We start from the raw sequence: 23134 nt of genomic DNA, 5'->3' as shown, positions 1-23134 counted from the left end.
AAGAACAAGAGTGAAAGAAAAGCGAAAGAGAAAACACAAGAAAAGAAACGCGGTCTGGAGAAACGACCAGAAGGATTACACGCTATGCCCCAAATAGGAGTCGCCAGCACTATGTGCTCAAAGAAATCTCATACATCAGCACTAGGCTAGCAGGACGGCACAAACCAGCCACCACAGCGGCTCCACGCGGAGGAGCTGCGCCTGTGGGCCAGGTGTGCAACTTGCAAGCATCCCAGCTTGTTGGGACTATGTTTGATTCATTTCATCCATAATTTGAAATATATAATTTGGATTCAGATCAAGAATTTATGTAGAATAGGAACACGGTGCAACTAACAATCACAACAAAAGTAAAAACAACCGAAAACTGGATTAATATCAGCCATAAATCAAATAATTTAAAAATCAGCGAAAAAACATTATACATCATATTCATACTGGCCATAAATTCAAAGAAAGGCTAGCCTAAGTTGCTAAATTGCTAGAACACTTCAATCTACATATACAATCTGCTATAGACTAGACCACGTATCAACTAGAGTTGCTAGACCAAAACACTTCAATTATAATGTTAATTAACTACACAGCAACACAATGTTAGCATTTGAGCAGTATACATTCCAAACATCCGTTGATCACTTGCATCAAGTTGCCGATCCAAGTCTTGAGAGGACCATCTGATGAGCTTACGGCATGAGGCTGAAAATAATGGTCACAAGTTTAGCACTTCGATAAAATATGAAAATTATTTTTGGCAGAACACAAAATGCTACATCATATTAGCGGTAACACGGCAATCATGGACACGGAGAACTAACATAGTAATATCAGTTCAGTAAAGGGAAGTATATCACACAGCCCCACTACATTCCTGGTATTTGCTTTGGTGCAGAGCCGTCAGATATATTGAGAACTGCTTAGTTCTACTGATGTGCACATACTCCCTCCGTTCCTAAATACAAGTCTTTTTAGAGATTTCAATCTGGACTACATACGGTACATCCGTATGTAGTCCATATTGAAAACTCAATATATCTAACGGAGGGAGTAGATGCAAACTTGTAACATGTAACCATATCTTCTTGTGTTGACATAATATTACAAATTTACTGCATTGTGTGTTCCCCTTTTTCCAGAAAAAATTATCAATTACATGTATGCTAATATATAAGGAAAACATATGTCGAATGTTTTTCTTAAGTACAATCAGAATGTAGATTTGAAACATTATATATTTCGTCCAAAGGGCTCGCAAGAGAGCAGCATGACAGTGCATATATTGATATATAGGTCACGACCATAGTAAATTGTTAAATGATTGGAGTGTTAAATAGTATCAGACAATTATTTTGTTGGAAACGGCACGCTTGCAGTGAATATTGCAAAAGTTATTTCGATTCAAGGTGCAACGGTACATATTAAAGAGACGCCAAGTATAAACAACCCTGATCACCATGAACTCCAAATTCACAAATTTATGCAATGCCACAAATATAAAGCATAACTGTTGGAAAGCTAGCAGGATGCCTGCATAAGTGATGGAACCATAATGATTGTTCATTGAATCATAACAACATCATAAGGGAATAGAATCAGTAACTGAGACAATTGTTTGTTCATATCCACTGCATGGTTATTTTAGCTGGCCATATTTGAATAAACTACGCACTGCCGACGGTAATAAGCGCATTTAGTAAAGGCATACCTGCACTATCTTGACATACAGACTTTTCAATCTTGTCAGACTCAACACTCGAGTGATTTAAACCTATATTTAAGAAGATCATTGGTACAGCTTCACAGAAAAATGAAGTATTGCATGCTCTTCCTCCTATCACTCAGGAAAACTAAAACCAAGTGACATGAGATGTTCTGCAGACATTCTAAATGAAAAAGGTGTGTGTAAAATAGAAAAATGATTGCACATGCTATACAGCTCCTCAGTCGGCATCCTCTGTTAGCAGTAGTTCTATTCCTGGTATACAAATACTAATTAGACGTTTATCCTGAATCATCGCATTCCATTGTCCCACCCTAACAGAGGCAACATTTTTATTTTGGACAACTTCACTGCAACTGATCCTGCTTCTAATAAAAGGGCATATTTCCATGTTAGACTATCTAACTCCAGATGTTCACAAGTTCCTTACTAGTCCCAGTCACCACTCACCACACAGCGGACCACAAACAAATATTAGAACAACAGTAATATGGGAGTACCATTTAACTAGCAGGGGAAACAAGGTATCCAACTCAGATCTATATGTCTAACCGATAGAAACCTGAGAGGGTGCTTGGATACGTTTTAGTTCCATGACTAAAAGTAGTGGGACTAAAACTTGCTAGCCTCACCTATGCTTGGATCCAAATACTAAAGAGACTAAAATCAAATTATTGAGCATTTATTATTCTCAAAACCCTCCAATCTAGAACTCGCATGTGTTAAAAGAGAGGAATTAAATGAGGAGAGAGAAGGCTAATACATATTTTAGTAGGTTTCCTATGACTAAAAGATTTTAGCCTCAAGACTAGTCCTAGCCTCTCTTTAGTCAGGGGTGCTTGGAACTTTAGCCTCTAAAAGAGACTATTTTTAGTACTAAAAATAGTCCCTTGATCCAAGCACCCACTGAAATAACGATAGCTTGGTTGATTTACCACAACTCGTCAACATTTACACACCAATTAATGCAATTAATTAGTGCCTTGTGGTCTGAATTTCGGACTCTCGAAGTCCCAAATCTCGCTGTTGCCATACCTGGTTTGTCGCGCAGTCTAAGTCACACACCATTGAACCACATCGCCGTTGTTGTCACAGCCCTTGTTGTTCCTGTATGCGCCTCGGAGTCGGTGGCTACATCAGGAAGTGATACGCCGAGATCGAAGTCGCCCAGCCCGAAGTGTCCGCCAGAGTTCCTGCAAGAGCGACTCCAACCTTTGCCTCGGCAGCCTGACCATCAGCGACGCGCGCGTCCGGCACCGCCATTTCCTTCCGTGCTACCGGTCGGCATCGAATCGGCGGAGTACGGTGCTGCCACCGCGGGCTTGGCAGTCCGGTCAATCTCCACGGGCGGCGCAGCGGGGTCACCGAGATCGACGTGGGATGGCGATTGTGCCGTGGATCGAGCCCTATAGGCAGAGAAGGGGGCGAAGAGCGTGCTGGGGCGGGCCGAGGCTCTGATCTGGGGAGGGGGGAGAGGGTGCGGAGAGATCAGCTTGAGAAGGTGGGATTTTGGAACTCTGGCGGCGCTCGTTTTGAGAGAGGGGAAGAACGAAGGAGGAGACCTGACAGGGGCGGCCTCTTTTCCCATCTCAATGCGCAAGTGGGTCCAATAGGGCAGGCCATGGAAAGATTGAGCGCGCGGTCCGTCAAAAAATAGGCGGGAGAGCATTTTTTTTTTTTTGCGAGGGTGGCGGGAGAGCATCTATGTGCACTGTTCATAGTTTCACATGTGCCCCTCGGAAAAAAAACTTCACATCTGTGATGGGCGTTGGTTTCTTTCTAATTTTTTTGCACCGGATTCACCTTCCTCTAAGTTGCATTGTTCATGGATTTTCTCTTCCTTGTGAAGGATAATAAGCTAGGTAAAATCTTTGATTCTCTTAGGCCCTCCACTATGTGACTAAGGATGGCAATGGATAGGGTATGGGGCGGGTAGAGCAATACCATACCCATACCCGTGTAGTCAATGGGTACAAAATTCTATCCATACCCGTACCGGTGGGTTTGATACTTTACCCGTACCCTTACCCCGACGGGTACCCAAACCCATTGGGTACCCAATGGGTAGATCAATTAGTACACAAGTTATTCACAATTTTACATTCATCTATAGCACATTTGATAAAAAAAACAATTGATCTCAACTAAATAACAAATAGCCGAGTACATGAAAATTATCTTAATTTAAATTGACAATTAGTAAAAACTTAAACATAGGTCCATAGGCTCACAACAGAACTTTAACATAGGTACACTTGTGATTGTGAATCACGGGTAAGATTCACATGTCGGTATTAAATGGGTAGGGTATGGGTATATCCATAGGTAAAAGGCTATACCCGTGCCCTACCCATGAATTAACGGGTAGGGTATAGGTACTAACCGTGGGTATAAAATTATGCCCATACCCTGTCCATACGTGTACGGTACCCGCGGGTACCCATACCCATGGGTAAAATTGTCATCCTTATATGTGACCGGTGCCTGATGCATTAAAATATGGTAGATTGGGCATTGATGCCCTCAGGAAAAAATTTGGCACCGCCCTCACACCGTTGGTTTGCAGCCCGTAGAAAAGCGGGACCCGCACGTACATAAAGAAATCGAGCAAGCCAACCTCCCCCTCGATCCTTTGCGCTGGAAGTGGGCATTGGTGCATAGTTTAATGTATTTTATTGTCATGCTGGAAGTGGGCATCGGTCCTAGCACTTGCTCCGGTTCCCACAATATTTTTTATAGCACCGCATGGGCTATGGAGGGCATCGATGCCAAATTATGCAGAAGTAGATATGGCACCTCATTTGGCCTACATAGTGGAAGGCCTTAACATACCGAATCAACAGGTATTGAAAGCAATATAAGCGTTCCAAACTAACATATGTTGGCAAGCGTGACTGTGTATCACATTGTGATTTTGTTTAAATGTCGAAATTAGCACACAATGAAGCACACCTTTGCCTTGGAATAGCGATGAGCAATGGTGACTACAGAGAGGCGGTCGCCGATGGTGGTGGGGAGGAGAGGGGGCTCTTATGGGGCGACTAGTGGTTTTCCTCCTCTCCTTCCCTCATGGAGTAAAGCATCAGTGTGTTCAACCGCTGTAAGGAAGCTGTCCTGTGATCTCTCCCTTACTGCTATCTGGTGTGTCGAGGAGTAATCAAGCTAGCTTTTATCTTCTCCGGCTATTCAGTTCCATACCGTTGGCATGGGCACAATAATCAAGGGCCTCAAGGAGTGTGTGGGTTGAACCCCTATTGTTCGATCGACGGTCGACACCAATCACCTATCCTCCCTTCAACATCCGAGTGTGGGATGACTCGATCCCATTTGCCACCTTCTATGATCCTCCTTAGGAAGGCCGCTTAGTGTCGTCTTATCGATATGGTGTGTCGAGAGGTAATCAATTATTGATCTACTGTGTCGAGGGGTAATCAAGCTGACACGGTGTAATCAAGCTAGCGTCGAGGGGTAATAAAGCCGCAGTCTACTATGCCGAGGGGTGATTAATCTGTGGCCTCGTGTGCTGATGGGCAATCAAGCCGACATTGATGGGTAATCAAGCTGACACGGTGTAATAAAGCCAGCATCGAGGGGTAATAAAGCCACAGTCTGCTATGCCGAGGGGTGATCAATTTGTTGTCTCATGTGCCAATGGGCAATCAAGTTGACACTGATGGATAGTCGAGCCGACATTGAGGGTAATCAAATCGCAATCTCGTATGCTAAGGGATAACAAAGGCACGACCCAGTGTGTTGAGGGGTAATAAAACTGACACCAAGGGGTAATCGAGCCAATGCCCGAGGGATAATTAAGCATGCGTTGAGGGGTAATCGGGTGGGCATTCGTCCTTTTTCTAACAAACAAGTCGACATTCATCCTAGATGCCTATGCAGGCACACAAGAGCCAAAAGAGTTGAGATTAAACCATATCCCCTTAATAATAGTGATCTAAACGCTCTTACTTTACGGAGGGAGTAGTAATTATTTATAGAACATAGTGTAAGAAATGTCAAATATAACGTGCTTGTGTAATACTATAATATTCTTAAATATAAAACCTTTTAAAGATTTCACTATGAACTATATACAGATATATATAGATATATTTAAAGTGTAAATTCACTTATTTTACTTTATATGTAATTCATAATTAAATCTCTAAAAGGCCTTATATTTATGAGGCTAGTCATAGTGAGGAGTAACTTAGAGTAGTGTCATGCATATGACACTACTCTATGTTACCACTTTCATAGTGCAAAGTGTCATAGAACTAGTATCATATATGGTTGCATTTATTAGCTTGTAGACTCAATTTTTCTTATAAAGCGCCATGTGATGGTAACATAATACTCCCTCCATTCCAAAATATAGTGCGCGCGCGCTTTTCGAGGTCGAACTTTGACCATAAATTTAACGAACGAGACCGACTGCGGCGGGAGAAAAAGTTACATAATTAAAAACTTCTTTCGAATACGAAATCATTGATATAACTTTTGCTCCCGCCGCAATCAGTCTTGGTAGTTAAATTTACGATCAAAGTTGAAGCACGTAGATAGAGGAAGCACTACATTGTGGAATGGAGGGAGTATGTTACTCCAAACACCTCTCTACTCATTAAGTATGTGCCACATAAACAAACTTTTCTTGGGATGTGTTATGTTACTATCTAAGTTACCCCCACTATAACTAGCGTATAGAGGGAGTATATCTTCTAGACTTTACGTATATTCAATTCCCTTTGAAAAAGAAAGTTCTATATATGGTCGGAGGCAAGAAAACCCGCGCGCACGCGTTCAGTTTTCGCCGCAACGGCGCCAAGCCAAAAAAGCACCGACATGAATTGACCCTATTACCCATGTTCAGGTTGCCAAAAATTAGACAGTAGTACACTACTCTATACGAAGGGTATTTTAGTAATTGATGCACAGAAACTCCATAACCCCACACCACACCCCGCCCCGAGTCCCCAAATCGCCCAAATCCCCCTTCCACCTCCACCCCACCTCCGCCGCAGGCCACGGCTCCACCTCCACCCCACCTCCGCAGCAGGCCACAGCTCCAACTCCACCGCGCCCTTCCGCCTCAACCGCCGGCTACTTCCTCCCATCCCCCGCAGCCTCCACAGACCCCTTACCAAGCGGCTCGCTCCCGCCACCATCAGACGGCCGGGACTCCACCTCCACCGCCGGTCACGACCCCACCTCGCCGCCTCCAAAGCTGGCCAGCAGTCCACCTCCATGCCCCCCTTCTGGATCCGGTCTTGCTACGTATCCCTCACCATTCCCCTCCGCCTCCACCAAACCCTAGATGCGCACTAACCCACCTCACGGTTGCCTATCTACTGCTCGTACACATGTAGGTGTAGTTTGATTTCGTTTGCTAGTGCTAGTGTTTCATTAGAGCTCTGTTCGTTCCTATGAATAAGCAATCATCTAATTAAGTACTAGACCTCTAAGGTATTTGTAGCATAATGTTGGCGCAGGCAGTTACAGCCTGTGCGCGTCGATGTATAGTAGTAAGAACTAGGGAACGAAGGTTACATATGGACAAGACAGGTTAATTAGATCGACATTAATCACGCAAGTTGTGGCCTGAGTTACAAATATTAATCAGCACAGAGGTATCTAAGCGAGAGTGATTCACAGAAAAATAAAATACAAAGCGACAAGTGAACTAACTATATATCACCATGAAGCATTGCACCTTCATACTGAGCGCGACAAAGTCACGTGCTCACCTACTGACCTTTGGGTCAGCACCGGCCTTAGGTAAGCACCGTATGTAATGTAGACACATGCTCTGAGCATGTGTCATGTGTGAACCTTGGCGCATGTGTTCCTGTGAGGAGTACTTTGGCCATGTTCAGACCCTAGTGGAAGTTGGAACTGAGTTTCTATTTGTCATAGGGGTGGACAAAAGTCCTTTCCAGCATTAAACCACACGTACGTCTGCTTTTCTTGGCGCTGCCCAGCCACGCTTGCACTCTGTGTATGTAAGACATGATCGATTAGCTACTGGAAAACTGAATTGTCAGCTTTTAGGCTGTTCAGTACAAGGAATCTTTCTGTATCAATCGTTTGGAAAGGTTCCCCTACCTGCGTTTTTAGAGGAAAATAAACATCCACTGCAATCTCTTGTTTCTCACGGGCCCGAGGCAGCACAATGAAAAGCTGCTGACTCATGCACCATTGGGCCCAATGTGAGGTTGATTTGTACATGTCAGGACCAAGATTCACAAGGCAGGATCAGACTTGATTCGTTAAACCTTTTATAATTACCAGCAGGGCCATGTGAATTGATTTCTCTTGGTTTCTTTCCCTATGTTTAGAACTCCAGTTCTGCACATCTATACAATCTTTTCCTTTTGTATGTTATGCACCTCCGTTCCTTTTCATTTCCGTGTTTTCCTTCCCTTTGTTCCGACCACAGCCTAAAATGATATATTTATAGTCTGGTGTTGTGGCGCAATTTAAGAAACTACTTAACTTGACGTTTGCGCTCTTTTTTTACAGTCTTTTTGCTCCCTGACTTGAGAGTATTACCTATGTTGCCTAAAACATAGTGATGTCTATTCTTCACCTGGAAATCTTGATCATATTGTGGCACACAGCAGATTGACACACCAATACTAGCATATAACACAGTATAATATACACCATTACATGACATATATTTTTCTTCCATCTAGTTTGATGATGCAACTAGTTGAAATTATTCCCGTTTCAATGGAATAGCTAGATGTCTATCTATTTCCTCCTGGTAGTGATAGGGGCAAAGGTGTCCCGTCTTTTGATGAGATGATGGATATCGCTTTGGTGGAAGTCGATTTTGACGATCCGACTACGAACGTGCGAGGACGCCGCGCCTTAGCGATCGCTAAACCAACTCCGAGAGGTTATTGACCACGCCGGAGCACGATCAACCTTACCACGAGGGTCTGTTTTCTGCGAGCAAATGAAGAACAAGCAAGAAACTGAGATTGCAATCTAGATATTGCGAATATAAGATGAAAGCTTTATTGATCAAGGTGGGGTTCTGTGACGCCTTTGTCTGATCGTTGAACACAAATGAAGTACGCGAAGTTGCAGCTATGGCGAACTTTTAATCTAAACAAAACCCAAAGTCTAAACGTTGCCCTAAGGGCTGTATATATGGAGGAAGAGAGGGGGAATTTCATGGCCCTTGGTAGAGGGGTCCGAAATCAACCCTATCTCTTGTTTCCCCACACATACGGACTCTAAAAATAACCTATACTAATGTATTTCGAAATTACATGGGCCTGACCCAATAAAAAGGTGACGCAACACCTATAATAGCCTATGGACGAAATTTATGAAGTGGCATCTTGTATATTTCGTCCAAGGCTTTATGCACTCGTTATGGTGGCTTCAAAGACCTGAAATCATCACTCGTAACTCCGTTTTTGTTCCCCTTGCGCATACCATCATCTCCATGTTTTCTCTTGCTCCAATGTTCATCCTTCTCCAAGCTAGGCCCTTCATTTGTAAGCAAAACAAATGTATCCAATTTAGGCAGCATCATATTCTCATGAACATTAGAATCATTACCAAGAAACGAAAGTACCTGGTAATTTAGTTGGCGTGCGCGAGCTCTAGTAATTGGTCCAGTATGTATAGCAGCAGGGGCTGTGGGTGTAACAATGGTATTGATGTCTTCATCATCCTCTCCTTGAAATGAAGACGTCCTCGACGGAAGTTCATCTTCCTCACCCAAATAAGGATTCAAATCTGCAATGTTAAAAGTGGGACTAACCCCAAAATCTGCAGGTAGCTCAAGTTTGTATGCATTATCATTTATTTTCTCTAACACCTTAAAGGGACCATCAGCATGTGGCATTAGCTTTGATTTGCGCAAATCAGGAAATCTATCTTTACGCAAATGTAACCAAACAAGATCTCCAGGTGCAAACACAACATATTTTCTACCCTTATCTCCAGCAAGTTTATATTTAGCATTCATACGCTCAATGTTTTCCTTAGTTAACTCATACATTTTTAAAACCAATTCAGCATGTTGTTTAGCATCAAAATTAACCTTCTCCAAAGATGGAAGAGGCAACAAATCAATAGGTGCACGAGGTAGGAAACCATACACAATTTCAAAAGGGCACATCTTAATAGTAGAATGCAATGAACGATTATAAGCAAATTCAATATGAGGCAAGCATTCCTCCCACATTTTGTTATTATTCTTCAAAACAGCCCTAAGCATAGTAGACAATGTTCTATTGACTACTTCAGTTTGTCCATCAGTTTGGGGGTGACAAGTAGTACTAAAAAGCAGTTTACTCCCCAACTTAGCCCATAAACATCTCCAAAAGTGGCGAAGAAATTTAGTATCACGATCTGAAACAATAGTATTTGGCACATCATGCAAGCGAATAATTTCATGAAAGAACAAATCAACAACATTAACAACATCATCGCTTTTATGATATGGTAAAAAGTGTGCCATTTTCGAGAATCTATCCACGACAACAAATATGCTATCCCTCCCCTTCTTTGTTCGAGGTAAACCTAAAACAAAGTCCATAGATATATCCTCCCAAGGAACACTAGGTACATGCAAAGGCATATATAAACCATGAGAATTGAGTCGTGACTTAGCTTTTTGACATTTAGTGCAGCGAGCAATAAAACGCTCAACATCCCGTCTCGTCTTTGGCCAAAAGAAATGTGTAGCAAGTACGTCCTCCGTCTTCTTCACGCCAAAGTGTCCCATTAATCCTCCTCCATGCGACTCCTGCAACAACAAAAGACGAACAGAGCTAGCTGGAATGCATAGTTTGTTATCACGGAACACAAATCCATCGTTAACGACGAACTTGTTCCACATTCTTCCTTCTTTACAATTCTGCATTACATCTTTAAAATCAGCATCATGCACATATTGATCTTTGATGGTCTCCAAACCAAATATTTTGAAGTCAAGTTGTGAAAGCATAGTATAGCGACGAGACAATGCATCAGCAATAACATTTTCTTTTCCCTTCTTGTGTTTAATGACATAAGGGAAAGTATCAATGAATTCAACCCATTTAGCATGTCTATGATTCAGTTTAGCTTGACTTTTAATATGTTTCCAAGATTCATGATCAGAATGTATAACAAATTTTTTGGGCCATAAATAATGTTGCCATGTTTCTAAAGTTCGAACAAGAGCATATAATTCTTTATCATAAGTAGAATAATTCAGACTAGGCCCACTCAATTTCTCAGAAAAATATGCAACAGGTTTGCCATCTTGTAATAACACACCTCCTAATCCAATTCCACTAGCATCACATTCAAGCTCAAAAGTCTTATTAAAATCAGGAAGTTGGAGTAAAGGATCATGTGTCAACTTCTCTTTCAATACCGTGAAGGCTTCTTCCTATGCGGTACCCCAAAGAAAAGGCACATCTTTCTTTGTAAGCTCATTGAGAGGTGCAGCAATGGTGCTGAAATCTCTCATAAAATGCCTATAGAATCCAGCGAGGCCAAGAAAACTCCTCACTTGTGTGACTGTTTGGGTTGCGGCCAACTCTCAATAGCGTCAATCTTGGCTTTATCAACTTCAATTCCCCGTGGAGTAACAACATAGCCAAGAAAAGATACTCGGTCGGTGCAAAAGGTGCACTTCCCAAGGTTACCAAACAAACGTGCATCACGTAGAGCAATAAAAACAGCACGTAAATGTTCCAAATGTTCTTCCAAAGATCTACTATAAATCAATATGTCATCAAAGTAAACTACCACAAATCGTCCAATGAAAGCACGTAAAACTTCGTTCATTAATCTCATGAAAGTACTAGGTGCATTAGTTAAACCAAAAGGCATGACTAACTACTCATATAATCCAAACTTAGTTTTAAATGTTGTTTTCCATTCATCTCCCAATTTCATACGAATTTGATGGTATCCACTACGCAAATCAACTTTGGAGAATATTGTAGAGCCACTCAATTCATCAAGCATATCATCTAGCCTAGGAATAGGATGACGATAACAAATAGTAATATTATTAATGCCTCTACAATCAACACATATACATGATGTACCATCCTTTTTCGGCACTAGAATAATAGGAACAACACAAGGACTAAGAGATTCGCGTATATAACCTTTGTCGAGAAGCTCTGCATAATCTCCTTCGTCTCCTCTGGATTGGTACGGTATGGCGCACGGTTTGGCAGTGAAGCACCGGGAATTAAGTCAATCTGATGCTCAATCCCTCGAATAGGCGGTAATCCCAGTGGCACGTCTTGTGGAAAGACGTCAGCGAAGTCCTGCAAAATGTTAGTGACAGCAGGAGGCAAAGAGGAAGGCACGTCCTCAAATGAAAATAATGTCTCTTTGCACACAAAAGCATAGCAAACAGATTTGCTGAAATCTAGCTCATCAATATCAGATTTGGTGGCAAATAAACATGCATTTTTCAATTTAATTTCAGAAGCAACACTAGATGGTTTATTATTAGGCTTCATTTGTTGCTCAAATTCTTTTGCCACAATCTGATTTTCACTCTTATTCTTCTCCTGTTTTGCTTTATTAGCTCTATTAATATCATTTTTTAAAATAGAATCAGGAGTCATAGGAAGCAAAGTAATATTTTTATCCTTATGAACAAGAGTATACTGATTGTTTCTACCATGGTGTACAGAATTTTTATCAAATTGCCATGGTCTACCAAGTAATAAGGAACATGCTTTCATAGGTACCACATCGCAATCAACATAATCAGCATATGTAGAGATACTAAAATGCACACGAACAGTACGTGTTACCTTAACCTTGCCGCTGTTGTTGAACCATTGGATGTAGTAAGGATGTGGATGTGGTCTTGTGGTGAGAGAAAGCTTCTCCACCATCTCCATGCTAGCCATGTTGTTGCAGCTACCTCCGTCTATGATGACGCGCACAGAACGTTCCTTCACAACTCCCTTGGTATGGAACAAATTGTGCCTCTGATTTTGCTCAGCTTGTGTGACCTGCACACTCAAAACACGTTGAGCAACTAAACATTCATACCTGTCAGCGTCTTCAGGAGCCATGTATTGCGTCTCATGATCAGAATCATCTCCACCATGTTCTTCACGTGTAATAAGAGCCAAAGTCTCCTCATCATAGTCACTAGCGGACTCATATCCACCATCCTCGGTAGCAATCATAACACACTGAGATTTGCATTCTCTCGCATAATGACCTCCTCCTTTACAACGACGACAAATAATATCACTTGTGTGCCTTGTTGATGCCATGGAAGAAGAAGAACTCTGTGCAGGCCCGACAGGTGCGCTCTTGGCAGATAACGGTGGTTGTGCCTGTTTTCTTGTATCACGGCTGGAGGAGGCACCTGATTGAGGTGCTGGTGCAGTTGAAGTAGAAGATGCACGTGGTGTCCATGATGAAGGTCGGCCTGCAGAAAAGTTAGTTCACGCCAATGCTTGTCGATCCTGCACTTCACGTTCAGCTTTACAAGCAAGATGGAATAAACGAGTGATATTAGTATACTCCTTATAGTCTAGAATGGTCTGAATCTCTCTATTTAATCCACCCAGAAAATGTGCAAGCATAGCTTCATTCTCCTCAACAATACCACATCTAATCATGCGAGTTTGTAATTCCTGATAATATTCTTCTACAGAATTTTTCCCTTGTCTTAAACGCTGCAATTTTTGAAGCAATTCACGTTGATAATATGGTGGAACCCAATGCGTACGCATAGCAGTTTTCAAAGCAGCCCAAGTAGTTGGAATAGGATATAATCTACAATGTTCAGACCACCATACACATGCAAAACTAGTGAAAGCACAAACAGCAGCAGCAACCCGTCTCTCCTCAGGATATTGTAAACATGTAAATCGTTGTTCAGTTTCTAACTCCCAAGTAAGATATATATCAGGAACATATCTACCCTCAAATGGTGGAATATTCAATTTTAGTTTAGGAATATGGACATCATCTCGTACCTGAGGTGGTGGTGCAGGCCTACCATTGCGCATATTTGCATGTGGACGACCTGGTGGGTGTGGTGCAGGTGGTTGCACGTAGTTCTGATTTTGATCAACCTCATCCTCGTAATCTCCCACATAATCATCCTCCTCCGCATCAGCAGCAGGAGCCACAGAAGTATCAACAGCAGCACCAACAGTTTGGCCAAACGCAAGAGGGACACGGCTCGCTCGGCGGAGGTCTGTTTCGCGACGTGGAGGTAGTCGTTGTTGTTGTTGTTGGAGAGGTGCGTTAGGTGCAGCGGGTGGTGGTGGTGGAAGACGCGCGAGCAATTCATTAAACTTGTTATCGAGCTTTGTGTCGAACGTCTTCTCCATGCCATCTATCTTCTCCATGGCCTCTTCAAATCTGTTTAGCACATCTTCCACCCGTCCACTCATCATTTGCTGAAATTTATCATGCAAATCCTTATTCATCATGTTCTCCCAGTCAGTCTCGTCGGCTTGTGATCCTGGCATGGTTAGCAGCAATAGAAACACACAAGAATATGATCCTACAGACTACTAACAAGAGGTAGTGGTGGGTGTCACAAATCCGTCAAGCAAATCTCAAATTCTTACCAGTTCTTACCCGGCAGCAGGCGGTGATCGGCAACCGTTGGAGTCAAAACTCTCAAAGCTTGGATAAAGCGATTACCATGGAGAGTCAAACGCACGACGTAGATGTATGTGGAGCTGGGAAGGCTTATAATATGGTAGCAAAAAGGATCAGCAATAATCAATTCAGAGATGCAAAGTTGAATAAACGCTCAACGACGGTACAGTGCTGGTCTTAGGCTAGACTGTGCTAGAGACGCGAGCCTAGAACACCAACAAAATCACGGCGCGGCACGTAAACAAGGGAGGAGCACACTCTGAATTTTTTTCTCTTTTTTTTTCCTTTTTTTTGCACTTTTTTCCTCTTTTTTTTTGCTCCGCAACAATTTTTTTCGAAAAAGTCTACAAATGGTCTAAAAACTGCCTAGCCAGAATTTTCCAGACTTAGTTTTTTTTTGAAACTGGAACTATTTTTCTTCTGCGGATGGTTCAGAAGTTGGGGAGTCCTACTCTGTCACGACTCGGAGTATCACGTGATCTGGAAATCAAGAACAAAGCAACAATTGCTGGACTCGGACTAGGACTGGTGGCGGAGATGAATCTGGTGGAAACTTGGACTGGTGGCGAATATTTGCAGGGCGATGGAACCCAGACTGGTGGCGAATCTTTGATGGAGGTGGACTTGGATTAGTGTGATGGCGGGGATATGTGGTATATGGTAACGGCGATGATGATGGTGGTATATGACAGCGGTGATGACGATGGTGGTATATGGCAGCGGTGATGACGATGGTGGTATATGGCAGCGGTGATGACGATGGTGCGGCGGCGGCGTGACAACTTGTGAACAGAACTCGAATCTCTAAAGTACTAGATGCTAGGACCAGCAACTTGACACGATGATGCAACCGCAAATTCAACAAAGCAAATACAGAAAAGATTATGCAAAAGCTCAGATTGGTTCGGATAAGATGAACTAACCCTAATTTTTTTTTGGCTTTTTCGTGGACTATAGGTATGAAGAAAAGACTCGATCTAAACTACGAAAACTATAAAATCTCACCGAGCAACCTGGAAATCTGATACCACTTGATAGGGGCAAAGGTGTCCCGTCTTTCGATGAGATGATGGATATCGCTTTGGTGGAAGTCGACTTTGACGATCCGACTACGAACGTGCGAGGACGCCGCGCCTTAGCAATCGCTAAACCAACTCTGAGAGGTTATTGACCACGCCGGAGCATGATCAACCTTACCACGAGGGTATGTTTCCTGCGAGCAAACGAAGAACACGCAAGAAACTGAGATTGCAATCTAGATATTGCGAATATAAGATGAAAGCTTTATTGATCAAGGTGGGGTTCTGTGACGCCTTTGTCTGGTCGTTGAACACAAATGAAGTACGCGAAGTTGCAGCTATGGGGAACTTTTAATCTAAACAAAACCCAAAGTCTAAACGTTGCCCTAAGGGCTGTATATATGGAGGAAGAGAGGGGGAATTTCGTGGCCCTTGGTAGAGGGGTCCAAAATCAACCCTATCTCTTGTTTCCCCACACATACGGACTCTAAAAATAGCCTATACTAATGTATTTCGAAATTACATGGGCCTGACCCAATAAAAAGGTGACGCGGCACCTATAATAGCCTCTGGACGAAATTTATGAAGTGGCATCTTGTATATTTCGTCCAAGGCTTCATGCACTCGTTATGATGGCTTCAAAGACCTGAAATCATCACTCGTAACTCCGTTCTTGTTCCCCTTGCGCATGCCATCATCTCCATGCTTTCTCTTGCTCCAATGTTCATCCTTCTCCAAGCTAGGCCCTTCATTTGTAAGCAAAACAAATGTATCCAATTTAGGCAGCATCATATTCTCATGAACATTAGAATCATTACCAAGAAACGAAAGTACCTGGTAATTTAGTTGGCGTGCGCGAGCTCTAGTAATTGGTCCAGTATGTATAGCAGCAGGGGCTATGGGTGTAACAATGGTATTGATGTCCTCATCAGGTAGCAATAGTTTTCTAAGTAATTTCATGTTACATATGTTATAAATGGCCGGTATTGTAGATTAAATTGTTTTCAACTAGTGAGCCCTATCTATTAGTTCTTATTGTATGATGCATTGACTGCCTCAATTGGAAAATGATGACCTTGTCCATCGTGATGCCATCACATGTATGGCCAATGGCAGTGACCTCAATGCCCCAGATGAGGACAACCATATGGTGGAGAAAGGCGATGACAACCAGTTTGTTCAGTTGCTACCGAACTGACTTTTATCTACACTTTTGTTAAAAAAACATAGGAATTAGCCATGAGATGAAATTTTAGAATCGGAGTTGAGAAATTCAATCATATATGCCTAATCTAAACCTTAATTTGGCTTCATTGCACTTTGTTCCTTTTAATATCATATTCTTTCTTTGGACATGGATTAGCGTATATCCATAAAATTATGAAACCGGAGTTGAGAAATTCAATCATATATGCCTAATCTAAACCTTAATTTGGCTTCATTGCACTTTGTTCCTTTTAATATCATATTATTTCTTTGGACATGGATTAGCGAATATCCATAAAATTATGCCTGTTTCAGTGGAATAGCTAGATGTGTAGTTTTTTAAGTAATTTCATGCTGCATGTGTTGTAAATATCTAGTATTGAAGGTTTATCTGTTTTCAAATAGCGAGCCTTGTTTATTAGATTTTATTATATGACCAATGCACTCTCACTTACTGCCTTCTTTTAAGATGACGACCTCGTCCATTGTGTTGAAAACACCTCTCTGGCCAATGGAAGTGATCTCATTGCCCAGCCTGAGCACAACCATATGGTGAACGAGGAATGTGATGGCAACCAGCCTCTTCAGTTGTTATTGTACTGACTTTAATCTACATTTAACAATACTAGCTATTTGCCCGTACGTTGCAATGGGACTATACATATTCCAATAATATTAACATCAATCGTGTATACCTATAGGATACTCATGCATAACAGACAACATTTTTCTCCCGAAAAAAAACAAACACCATTATTGACTATTGTTTCACCACTCAATCACACTCTTCTTCTTTCACCACTATTTCCACCTCTTCGTCTCCTTACTCCAAGTAGCCTCCCTAGTCCAATCTATCCATACGGTTCTCAATAGCGCATCCGGGTTGCATCCTCAACCACTTCCCCCCCTCACCCACACACACTGGAATTTCAAGCACGCAACCATGTAGTTGGGGTATATTTCACAATGTGTTTGTCTTAGCAAGGCGTGGTTGGTGGAGGTTTTGATATTTCAAGATTTCCTGTATTGCATCCTAATTGGTGATTAGAAAGAAGCCAAGGATCAATAGAGTTATATTATTCCAAAGCAGAAACAGTAAAACAGAAAAAAATATTCTAGAGGTTAAAGATTTGTACAAGTTCAACGAAGACTAATTCATGCTACCACATCAAATTCCTTTAGCAAGATAATACTTTTCCAAAATACGGTTAACATCTAACTTTTCTAAAAGTTGTAGGACGGCTCCATGAAAATAAAATGAGCAGTACTACATGGACGATAATATTGGACGATTGCGGACAACAATTAAATGCAGAACGGCCACTGGAATCTCCCTGCTTTAGTTAAGATTAGATGATTTGCCCTATTTTTCTTTTATCTTTTGATCATTTGCCCTAATATGTATTCTAATTAATTCTTAATTAATTTCATTCAAAGAATCAACGTGGAATGACCTTTGTGCCCCTGTGGTAGTTTTGCAATTTCTATGCCTAATTTACCTGGTTCGACCCTTCGTAGTTCGTACTGAACCTGCTGCTCGTCCTGCTCGCTACTCTTAACACTGATGCAGCAAGAACATGAAGCAACGCTGCAGCTCAGCGGCCCGGCGGCTACTGCTGCCGCTCGGAGGCCCGGCAGTTCCCGCTGCTGCCCGACGGCTCGACTGCCCGCAGCTTCCTCTCCACCCCAGTGGCTCCCACTTCTGCTCGGCGGTCCGGCGGCTCCCGGTGATGCTCGACGGCCCAGTGCCTCCCTCTGCACCCGGGAGGCTCATGTTGCTGCTTGGTTGACGGCCGCTCCCTCTACTGCTCGTGCTCGGTGACACGGCACCCACCCGGCGACCAAGTGCCTTGTATTTCCTTGCTCCTCTCGATTCCTCCGCAAGGCAGCATGTAGCTTACATCAGGGGAGAGATTTAGTGTTTGACCAGTGCATTTTGAGCATTTTCCTCTGATCCCTTACTCTGAACTTGTGCATAGAATTTTGAGAGATCCCATTAGCCCATGTAAGCATAGGTTCTGCATCAGTTACTAATGTTTCTGTCTTGAACAGGAATACATGGACAATCAGTTAAACGATTTTTTTGCCTGTTAGATAGGAGTCATATCTCATTCAATAGATGACTCTGTGTTCACATCTTAGAATTAATGCAAATTTTCACACAAAATAAATGATTCAGAGTTCACATCTCACAATTTATCACAAGTTGCCACACAAAACAAATAAATGATTCAGAGTTCACATCTCCTAATTTAAAATAAGTCATCACATCATTGAAATCAACCTATCATCTTAATGCAATAAAATTCTAGTGTTTTTTCTTCCTTAGGGTCAATTTCTTCCTGGATGCTATAGAGCTTGAAGGCATGTCAAAAAGAGTTGCTGGAGAAGCACATTCTTTTTGTTCAATGTGTTGCTCAATCACAGGATGAGACATTCACGCTTTGTGGAGAAACTTGTCAAAGAGACCCATGACAACATATTAGTCACACCCATCTGGAGCGGCAGCAGCCGTTGCAGGCTTTTGTCCTTGCCACCGTTGTCACCGTGGAACATCGCGACTCCTGCAAAGTTGCCGGAGTCGCCCCGCCTTGCCCCGCCGTGATTGCTGGAGTGGTTGTGCCCAGATGTGACTACTTGTGGCTGCCAGTCTGCTTCTCGCCCTGGTCCATAGCGGTGGTGGTGGTGGCTCCGGCGATCTTGTGCTCATGAGGACGGTGCAAAGTTGATGGCCTGCTGCCTTTTTACCATAAAAGAGAAGTTTATGGCCTTATACATAAGAGATTTGGTGAGTTTATGGCAGAGATTGATCGATCATTTGGTTTCCGTATGTTTATAACCTTACCATACGTGAGTTGATTTATTACCATAATTGCCATATTTGAGATTTTCGTGAGTTTATGGCCTTACCATATGTGAATTGATTTATTACCATAATTGCCATATTTGAGATTTTCGTGAATTTATGCCTTACCATACATGAATTGATTGATTACCATATTTGAGATATGCTGGGTTTTCACGTGAGACAAAAAAACTCAATAACAGAGAAAAACCGGTTGAAGGGGAAGAAAAATCGGTGGAAGGGGGAGAAAAATCGGTGGGAGCGGGGGCTCTCGTAAGTGGAGGGCCGGACGAAAGGTGGGACGACGTAAGAGGGGAGAGGGAACGTTACGTTTCTTTTAGATAGTAGAGAAGATGAAATTCAGAATCTGAATTCGGCAAGTCAATCATATATGCTTGATCTAAATCCTAATTTTTGATCACATTGACTGCATCTTTCTGTGTAGATTCTGAATTTAGCAATTCAATCATAATATATACTTAATTTTGTGAACATCCATTCTTGATATCCTTCAAGTCATGGTTATGGTATGTAATATAATGTACCATTGTGGGCACTATGTAATACCATTGTGGGCACTTCTTGTGAATAGAGGTGGTTTTGCTATTGTTTTGGATATGTAGTATCTGCTTAGTTTTGCCACTGCATGCGTACAACCATCTGCAGTAACTTTTCTTGTGTTGAATAGCAAAAGAAATAGATAAAGAGTATTACCTGCATAGATTTTTTTATGCTTGTGAAAATGTTCCTTACCATTGTTCATGTGTTTATCTACTATATTGTCAACTAATTAAGCCTATGGGATCATCTACTAGTGCATAGATAAACTTATCCTGAACAAATGGATAAAGTAAAGTTCACTTTTGGTATTATATATGTTCTTTCTTCGTAGTTACTAAATCTGAAGCAACGGTGCATCCTGCATATATGCCATTTTCAGGGAGAAAATACAAAGATGAAAAACACACTGCATTGGATTTGTTCCAAGGAGTGCCACTACAACAACAAGAAAGGGTACACAGATATCGTACAACCACAATCTGCCATTTTAAGTCAAGGTTCGAGGAGTGATAACCATATCACAATGCTTACTTTTTTTAATAGATCCAGTAGTACAATAGTCAGTAATTATAAAGTCAGCCTAAAGGTTGAAGAATAATTTGACTTTGAAACAATTGAGCACATATCACTTTAATGAAATGACTAGATTTTTTCTGTACTATTCTTTGCTTCTTACATGAATATGACCACTTGACAACCGTTGAATGATTTATGAAATTTTCATATCTTACCTACAAAGACAACAATTCATACATGGGTTCAATTTATTTTTATCCATTTTTGGGCAGTTTTCATGATGCGTATTGTGTATGCAATGCTACATTTCTTTTCATGATTTCTTAGAAGATTACTTGAACATAATCTTTTTCATAGTTAGATGTCTTCATTTGTAAACCACATACATACATGTGATCAAAACAAGGGAGCTCACCTATCTCCTCCAAATTTAAGTGTGGCTTGCTAGGATAATGCTGAGAGTGTCCAGAGTATCTGTGTCTGCTTGGTGGGCCCTTCAAGCTGGGTTGTGTGCTTGTCTATACCACTCCCTCCGATCCAAATTAATTGTCACATCTTTAATACAACTTGGTACAAAAGTTGTACTAGAGCTACGGCAATTAATTTGGATCAGAGTGAGTAGTTCTTTTAGGGAAGTTTACTGCTAGGTAAGAGAATTCATTCGTCCATCTTGTGCTTAGTGTGGGTGAGCTTGGGCCAAGTGGCTGGGTTGCGTGGCCTTTGACGTGTCTATCGCTGGGTGTGTGAGTGTGTAATGTGTGTGTTGGTTTCTTTGGTTGATCAATTAAGTGGGGCTGCTTGGTTAAAAGTGCATTGTCTGTAACCTTTGGGTCCGTTTGTTACTGCGTATTTTTTTCTATTTATTTTGTGTTGAGTCATAGCATTGCTGCATGTTTCATTTTTATTTGTTTGTTTGGCTGCTGCTGATCCATGTGTTTTTTAGCCACAATTTTGTTGCAATCTTGCTGGTCAGAGGGGCTTGCTGCTACCATAAATTTCACACGAGCAGTGTTATATCTATGATAATTCTTGTACTATTTATATAAAATGCTGCATTGTAGGCATCCATTTATTCTCTGCAGCTTTATCGTATGAGCTAGGATAACATTGTACAACCATCAGATGCGGTTTTGTGGTATGGTAAGAGTAATTTGAATTGCATTTGGATATACCAAATGCCATTATACTTGTGCACATCGGAGTCTGCTGTTTTGCCCAGTTTGTCTTGATCTGTCTTGTGGCAAAGCTGTCTCATAACTCATAACCATGTCTGTTTGTTGCTTGCATTGCTAGACTCATATGGAAGAGAATTTCTCTCAACCTACTAAAGATGGACAACCTATCTCTGCAACTGAGGTTATATCTGATGTGCTCACTCAGCACACCAAGAAGCTTAGGTTTCTTCAGCATGTTGGGATCCAGCATGTGCGTGAGAGAACCAGTGGTACCAACCTTGAAGCGCAACTGGCAGCAGAGAAGAAAGAGAACGCAGAGCCTGGTAGGTTGTCAATACCTTGACTACGAAGGTAGAAGAATCAGGACAAGCAAGGGTCAGACAAGAAGAAGCAAGCTGAGATGGACGCAAAAGTTGACCTTTTGCTAAGCCAGAGGTGATCAAGTTGAGCTACAGGGTAAGGTGGTCGTTGAAACACAATATTGTTGTAAGGTGATGGCAATATGTGTTCTTTTGCTGGTGCCGTGCTTTTGTAAGGTGATGGCAATATCTGGTAATGCTTTTGCTACTGCAAACTGCATGCATTTTGTTTGTAGATATGAATGCAAGCATTTTACCGTAGGTAGTATTTGGCACTAGAGTAAATGTAGTTTCATATTTATGTTGGATGCGAACATGTAATTTGATGCTGTAACTTAATTTATGTTGTCATATATGTGTCGTGATCTGTTGCTGGATCAGAACCTTCATACATAGCATTGTGGGATTGTTTAGAATTGGGCTAAAATTGATTTGGTGCTGCACTATAGTTGGGCTGAAATTGGCTAGGCCCAAGATCGAAGTAAGCAGGCCTAACAATTTTGTACTAGATGAAAAAAATACAGTGGGCCAAATAAGGTGAAGCTTAAATGGGTTGAAATTAGACAGGCAACATTTTTGAAATGTGCCAACGAAGTGGATTGGTGGAAATAAGTTAATGGATTTGATTGGGCTAAAATTAGGAGGCCAAAAGTCTAATTGGGCCAGCCATAACATGGGCCTGGTAGGCTATCATGTTGTGTAACTTAATTTATGTTGTTATATATGTGTCGTGATCTGTTCCTGGATCAAAACCTTCATATATAGCATTGTGGGATCGTTTAGAACTGGGCTAAAATTGATTTGGTGTTGCACTATAGTTGGGTTGAAATTGGCTAGGCCCAAGATCGAAGTAAGCAGGCCTAACAATTTTGTACTAGATGAAAAAAATACAGTGGGCCAAATAAGGTGAAGCTTGAATGGGTTGAAATTAGAAAGGCAACATTTTTTAAATGGGCCAATGAAATGGATTGATGGAAATAAGTTAATGGATTTGACTGGGCTAAAATTAGGAGGCCAAAAGTCTAATTGGGCCAGCCATAACATGGGCCTGGTAGGCTATCATGTCCATACAAGCCACGTCATGAAATTCTGTGATGGTTTGAGTCGTCACGAAGGCCTGGGCT

At 41.8% G+C, this 23134-nt stretch overlaps 1 long non-coding RNA gene across 1 annotated transcript; it reads right to left on the bottom strand.

Moving 5' to 3' along the window:
• Nucleotides 1–351: 351 nt before the first annotated feature.
• Nucleotides 352–3325, bottom strand: LOC123044815 (uncharacterized). The gene is made up of 2 exons (XR_006420508.1): nt 2756–3325; nt 352–699 (listed from the first exon to the last, which is right to left on the bottom strand). It is a non-coding gene; the product is annotated as an uncharacterized lncRNA (long non-coding RNA).
• Nucleotides 3326–23134: the final 19809 nt, after the last annotated feature.

Source organism: Triticum aestivum, chromosome 2B (genome assembly GCF_018294505.1).
Source record: "Triticum aestivum cultivar Chinese Spring chromosome 2B, IWGSC CS RefSeq v2.1, whole genome shotgun sequence".
In the NCBI taxonomy this organism is placed as follows: Eukaryota; Viridiplantae; Streptophyta; class Magnoliopsida; order Poales; family Poaceae; genus Triticum; species Triticum aestivum.
This window is presented reverse-complemented; position numbering and strand designations above follow the sequence as displayed.